Below are 7,231 nucleotides of genomic sequence, written 5' to 3'. Positions count from 1 at the left end.
TTTTCTTTTTGCTGTTCTGATTGGGTGTTTGTTTTTTGCTTCCTTATATTCCAAATCACTAATTTGATTTTCACCTTCATCTACTCTTCTGTTGATTTCCTGTATATTATTGTTCATTTCAGCTAGCATATTCTTCATTTCTGACTGATTCTCTTTCTATGATTTCTCTGTCCTTTCTCATGCTGTTGAAATTTTCAGTAAGTTTCTTGAGTGTCTTTATAACCATTATTTTTAACTCTGTATCTGGTAGTTTGCTTGCCTCCATTTCATGTAGTTCTTTTTCTAGATATTTCTGCTGTTTTTTCATTTGGGACTTGTTTCTTTGTCACTTCAGTTTTGCTGCTTCTCTATGTTTGTTTCTATGTATTAGGTAGAACTGCTACATCTTCCTGACTTGGTAGAGTGGCCTTGTGTAGTAGTGTCCTGTAGGGCCTAGTGGTGCAGCCTCCCCAGTCACCCAAGTTGTGTGCCCCTATGTTGGCTGTGTGCACTGTTCTGTTGTAGTTGAGTCTCGATTGCTGTTGGTGTCACTGGGAGGGATTGATTTCCAGACCAATCACTGCAAAGACTGGCTGCAGTAGAGGAGCTGCTATGTAGGAGTCAACCTTATGGTACATGATGAGGCTTTGGTGTTTACCAAGTCTACCTCTTTATTGTGTTGTTCATGGAGGTGGTAGGGATGTAATCTGACATGGTGTGAAGCTGTCCACTGGGTGTACTGACTCTGGGGCTTCCTGAGAGGTGCAAAGTCAACCAGTGTCTGAGTCCTGCCTGGGCCACCTGGCACAAGCTACAGAGCAATCTGGAGATAGTTACTACTTGTGTTGGGCTTGCAAGTCCCCAGGAGAGTCCAAGCTCTGAACCAAGGTGGAATGTTCCTAGTGCTGGGCCTGGGGCCATTTAACAAAATGTAGGGTGTACACAGAGGCCAGATGCTGCTTGTTTGAGAGATTTTAGGAAAGTCCAAAGCATGAGGCAAGAGAGGCCAATTGTATGGAAAAGTCACTGGAAATGGTTTGGACAGGCTTGCAGAGAATCACCAGGGTGAGGCAAACAGTTTGAGTCAGATTGATGGAGACTCTGATATGGCACCTGCTCATGGTTTGGTTGGTGCTCTCAGGAAAGGAACAATGTCCTCTATCAGCATTTTTGTCTGGCAAAAAGCTGCCCCCCACCCCCAGCTCTCACCTTGATGCCAGACAATTCAGTTCCTCCCTGAATATCCCTGGTGCTTTCCAAGCTGCTGTTCCAGTGCTGGAGCTCAGAGAGAGTGAATCTGAATAAGTCCATATGTGGGTCCTCTAAGAGGAACTAACCAGGACTTCAGAAACCCTCTGTCTCACTCAGGTACAATCCCTACTTGTTTTTACAGCCAGAGTTATGGGGACTTATCTTCCTGGCAGTGGAACCCTGGGATGGGGGGGCTAGTGTTGGGCTGGGACCCCTCTCTCCTCAGGGGGGACCTTTGTAGTGTAGATAGCCCTCCTAATTTTAAACCACTACACATGGATGTGAGACCAGCTACTTCTGCATCTCTGCCCATCCTACCAGACTCTGATGTGCTTCTTTTTAAATCCCTAGTTGTAGTACTTCCATTTAGCTAGATTTCAGGTGATTCTGAATGATGGTTGTTCTGTAGTTTAGTTGTATTTTTTTGATGCAGAAGTAGTCACTCTTAATTACTCATCTTTTGTTAAACTTCCTGATGGATATCTTTATCCATCAGTTCTTCCAAATATACTTGAAAATAATTTTATTCCCTCATCTCCCCAGGATATTTGATTATTTTGAAGGAAAACCCTCCCACACCTTTACAGTGGAGAAAACTGGTGGTCACCATCTTATCCATTGAATGAACTGTAGGAAAGCTTAAACTATGTGCCCCCTCATGCGGTGCAATCTGAAGGCATAACATGGCCTAAGAAGTGCTCTTATTAGAAATGTTTCCTTTGAACCTAATCAAGCCTTTTTAGGATATAGAGACTAGAAGAACAAGTTAAAGTACACCATGAAGATAGAATCAGACACATCCAAGCCAAGAAGATTGGCCTGATGTTTTCAGTAAATCAAAATTGTTTTCCAGATATTTCAAAATTAGTTTCAAAATAACAAATTTATTTTCAAAAGGCCAAAAACATGAAAAATTAAGTGGAGGAACTGTTTTCTATAACAAAAGAGACAATAACTAAATGTAACATGTAACCCACGATTAGATTCTGACTTGAAGGGTAAAAGCAGTAATAAATGACATTCTCAGGATAAACAATAAATTTAAATATGGAGTAGATATTAGAAAATACTGTTAATTCTCTTAGACATAATCATATTATTATGATTATGTAGGAAAATCTATCTTGAGCAAATGCCTATTGAAGTATTTAAAGTATAATGATGTCTGCAACTGAGTTTCATGTGATTCAGTAACAATACAAAAACACAGTATAAATAATTATTTACATATATGGGATTTATATAAAAATATATATAATGTGTATATATGTGTGTATGTATATAATCATATATAACTATGTGCCTCCTCCTGTGGTGTATATAATCATATACATAATCATGTATATAATTATGTACTTATACACATAAACATGCATGAATACACAAATATTATCAATTATTGAACCTAAGTGGAGGATATATTGTTGTCCTTTATAATACTTTTCCCAACTTTTATATTTGTTTTAAAAGTTTTCATAATAAAAACTTGAAGGGGGAAATAAAATAATTTCATGAAATTTCCAAAATATTTCATTGAGATTTTGATTTGAACTGCATTAAATGAGTAAGGTAAATTGGGAATGATTGACATGCTTATAAAATTTAATGTTCCTTTTTCCAGGAATATGCTATTTCTCCATTTATTCAAGTCTTTTATATCTTTCAACAAGTTATTTTTTGTTTTTTTAATAGAGGTCATTATATTCATAACCTTGATAGTAACAAAAAAAAGGTCATTTACTTTGCAAATATAAACTATGTTTTTTATTTAATCATTTATGGTTGCACTTCAGAAGCTGAAACTTAAATGTCAATCTTGTGACTGAAATACTGCAATTTATGCTGTCTCCAATATCTTGCAACCAGAACTGCCTTATATAAACATATCAAACAATGAGTGTGGAAAAGAATGGAAGAGATAAAAGGGTCCCTACATTCCACATGGCTTTAGTTTTGCAAGCACATATTTTCTTAGAAACTTGGTATCATGATTTTACAGTAACCCATTTAACTCCTGTTCTTTCAAGTCCTTGGTGTATGTTTGAGGTTTAAATGGTGCTGATCATACCTATTACTGAGTTTCTCCTCCAGGTTCTGAACCAATTAAAAAAAGACACAAGAAGCCAGACTTAGTTGCAATACTATATCAGCTATATTTCAGGTACACCTGGTGGCTTAGAGACTGTGGCTTGACTAAAGGCTGAATTCAAGCTTCTGATTCTCCCTGACAGTTCTGCAAGTCAAAAGTTGAAAAGCGGAAAACTCAGGGCTTCCTTTGTGGAAGTGGGGAAGCTCTCAGTTGGGCTTACTGAGGAAGAAGAGGAAATGGGAAGACCTTCTCTGCTTGCTGGAAGATAAGAGAACCTGAGCCATCATCTCACTATTTCTATTGGTCACTCTGCTGTCATGAGGAGCCAGTGAGAGAAAACTTTCCTTCCAGTTCTTCTCCAAGAGGCCTGAAGGGCTGGAGCAAGTTCTTTAGCACTTTTTGGAGAGGCCAGCAGTTTCTATTCTATAGCCAAGGTAGAGAGCAGTGGACAAGAATGAAAAGAAATCCCCCGCCACTTCAAATTAGATTCCATTCACAGGCTTTTCTTCTTGGCTGATTGGTCTCCTGGCTGATGAATCATGCATGGAGACTTAAGTGTGGAATGGAAATGAAATCAAGCCATTTTTTAATGTACCTAACACCATTTGAAGGCTAAATATCTACATTATAGCCTCTGCATTAAAGGCTACCTGTGAATTTAACACAGAGAAATACAAGGATTAGGAAAAGCCTGGAAGTGAGGCTTAGTCTTTCCTCAATCTCACTGAACTTCTATCTGGCTTTTTCAGCTAAAATACAATGAAATGGATAATCATTGTGATGAAAGCCAGGCATCTAAAATAAATGTCAATAGACAACTGTGAACTTGAAATAGCATGAGAAAGTCCAGATTTTTACCTTGAAAAATTCTCCCTCCTCGCCCCATTTTTATTTCAGGAAAAAGGAGAGATGTTTACGAAGGAATAGCACTTATAACAGAGGAAAGTTTTGCCTAGTAGATTCAGTTTAGCCTAAGAAACAACACAACTATGAGAATACAGTTTTAAGTTCTTAAAATCCCTGACAAAGCCTTGGATGAAATGAATCAACAAATGATTCATTAAAGAGCCCCATTTTTTTTAAGTGTCTGAAAGAATAAAAATTGTGAAGTTAAATTAATTAAGGACTTTAAACATTCACCAAAAAAACACAAAACCTTAAGGACATTCATAGCATTAAATGAATGTAATTTAATAGTAATTTAATAGTAAAAGTGTTGGGATTATTAATTTAATGTGTAGACTTGACTGGGCCACAGGGTGCTGAGACATTTAGTCAAACATTATTCTGGGTATATCTATCAGGGTGTTTCTGGAAGAGATTAACATTTGGGTCAGTGGACTGAGTAAAGCAGATTTCCCTCCCTGATGTGGGGGGAGAGGGGGGCTTCATCCAATCAGTTGAAGGACTAAAGAGTAGAAAAAAGCTGACATTTCTGTGAGTAAGAGAGAATTCCTTCCGCCTGACTGCCTTGAGGTGGGACATTGGTTTTTCCTTGCCTTTATACTCTAACTGAAACATTAGCTCTTCTTGGGTCTCAAAGCCTCCTGACCTTCAGACTAGAACTTATTCAACTTTCCTGGTTCTCAGGCCTGCAGACTTGAATTGAAATATACCATCAGCTCTGCTGTGTCTCCAGCTTGTTAACTAAAAATCTTGGGTATTGTCAGCCTCCATAATCATGTGAGTCAATTTTTTATAATAAATCTCCCCTCTCTCTCAGTATCTATCTATCTATCTATCTATCTATCTATCTATCTATCTATCTATCTATCATCTATCTATCATCTATCATCTATCTATCATCTATCTATCTATCATCTATCTATCTATCTATCATCTATCTATCTATCTATCTATCTATCTATCTATCTATCTATCTATCATCTATCTATCATCTATCTATCTATCTATCTATCTATCTATCTATCTATCTATATCTATCTATATCTATCATCTATCTATCTATCTATCTATCTATCTATCTATCATCTATCTATCTATCTATCATCTATCTATCTATCATCTATCTATCTATCTATCATCTATCTATCTATCTATCTATCATCTATCTATCTATCTATCTATCTATCTATCTATCTATCTATCTATCATCTATCATCTATCTATCTATCTATCTATCTATCTATCTATCTATCTATCTATTATCTATCTATCTATCATCTATCTATCTATATCATCTATCTATCTATCTATCTATCATCATCTATCATCTATCTATCTATCTATCTATCTATCATCTATCTATCTATCTATCTATCTATCTATCTATCTATCTATCTATCTATCTATCTATTATCTATCTATCTATCTATCTATCATCTATCTATCTATCTATCTATCTATCTATCTATCTATCATCTATCATCTATCTATCTATCTATCTATCTATCTATCTATCTATCTATCTATCTATCATCTATCTATCATCATCTATCATCTATCTATCTATCTATCTATCTATCTATCTATCTATCTATCTATCTATCTATCTATCATCTATCTATCTATCTATATCTATCTATCTGTCTATCTATCATCATCTATCTATCTATCTATCATCTATCATCTATCTACCTATCTATCATCTATCTATCTATCATCTATCATCTATCTATCTACAAGGCCTGTCCTCCTTCTCCTGAGCAGCTCTATAGCTAGTCCATAGGAAACTGAGTAGGTCAAGGCCCTACTGTTTGACTACAGTGCATGAGGGGAGCAAGGGAGAAAACTGTTCTCTGCTTGCTCAAGTTTACTGGCCTGCAGCTCTAAGTTTCTGTGCTGTAACACAACCCACTTACATGTATAGGGATCATCTGACCCTTTTTGTCACCCTGTGGAATTGAAGGTTGGGGGACCAGTGAAAATATGCTGACGCTCTGGCTACTGCTTTGTTATGCATAATGCATTTTTTTGTGTTTTTGTCTAGTAGTCTCATGTTCTCTGTAAGTATCCATGTTATGGTAGCAGGCTTACTTGCTTTCCTGTAAATAGAGTAAAATCCCAGAGCCTCATGGTTCTTGACAGATCTGCTGATTGATTTAAGCCGGATAACCTGCTCCAGTGCATCTCCACCTGGAAAACAATGACTGAGAAGGGCAGGAGGAGGACTCCCAGAGAAGAACTTGGTACAGATACCAGAACATGGGCACATAGATGGTGGGTAGAGAAAAAATTGAGAATTATGCCAACTTTCCCACTTGTATCCTTCCTCCAGGGTCTCATATCTATTTAAAATGTAGTATTTTTAAATCCATTTTAACATTTGGGCCATTTAACTTCCTGGTATCTTCACTGGACTCAGGACTCCATGAAGAGTAACATAGGCTTCCTCCATGAAGAGTAACTTCAGGTTTTTACATTTTATTTTACCTGATTATCCTAGCAACTCAGTGAAGATGGCTTTGTTATTTATTGCCTTTGTACAGTGGAGAAAAGAAAGGCTGAGAAAGATTAAGTAATCCATTCTCAAATACAGAGCATGGTGCCACAGTGTGATTACTTGAGTGAGCCCAGCTCTAACAGCACTTCTAGATTCCATTGACTTTGCATTTGTCGGTCTGACAGATTTTTACTTTTAGAACCCAGCTGTCTAGTAACTTCTGCCAGTGACACAAGTATTGATGTCAATAAGCAAAACTCTCTGGCTTTAGGAGTAAAGGACCTTTACAGCTCCCTACATGGGGCAGTCTGAAGACTCTAAAGCTTTTATCCTCCTGAATATCTCATCCATTAAGACCTGTAATGCCTCCATTAGAAAAACATTTCTCTGAGTATGGGCAACCTTTTGATTTTTAGAGGCCCTTATTAAAATCTACAAAACATTGAGAAGGATGACTGCATAAACAAAGTTTTGCTAACTCCAGTATAAGATTGTTTTTCAACCATTAA

Source organism: Miniopterus natalensis, chromosome 2 (genome assembly GCF_054644295.1).
Source record: "Miniopterus natalensis isolate mMinNat1 chromosome 2, mMinNat1.hap1, whole genome shotgun sequence".
Taxonomy (NCBI): domain Eukaryota; kingdom Metazoa; phylum Chordata; class Mammalia; order Chiroptera; family Miniopteridae; genus Miniopterus; species Miniopterus natalensis.
Note: the sequence above shows the minus strand (reverse complement) of the source record.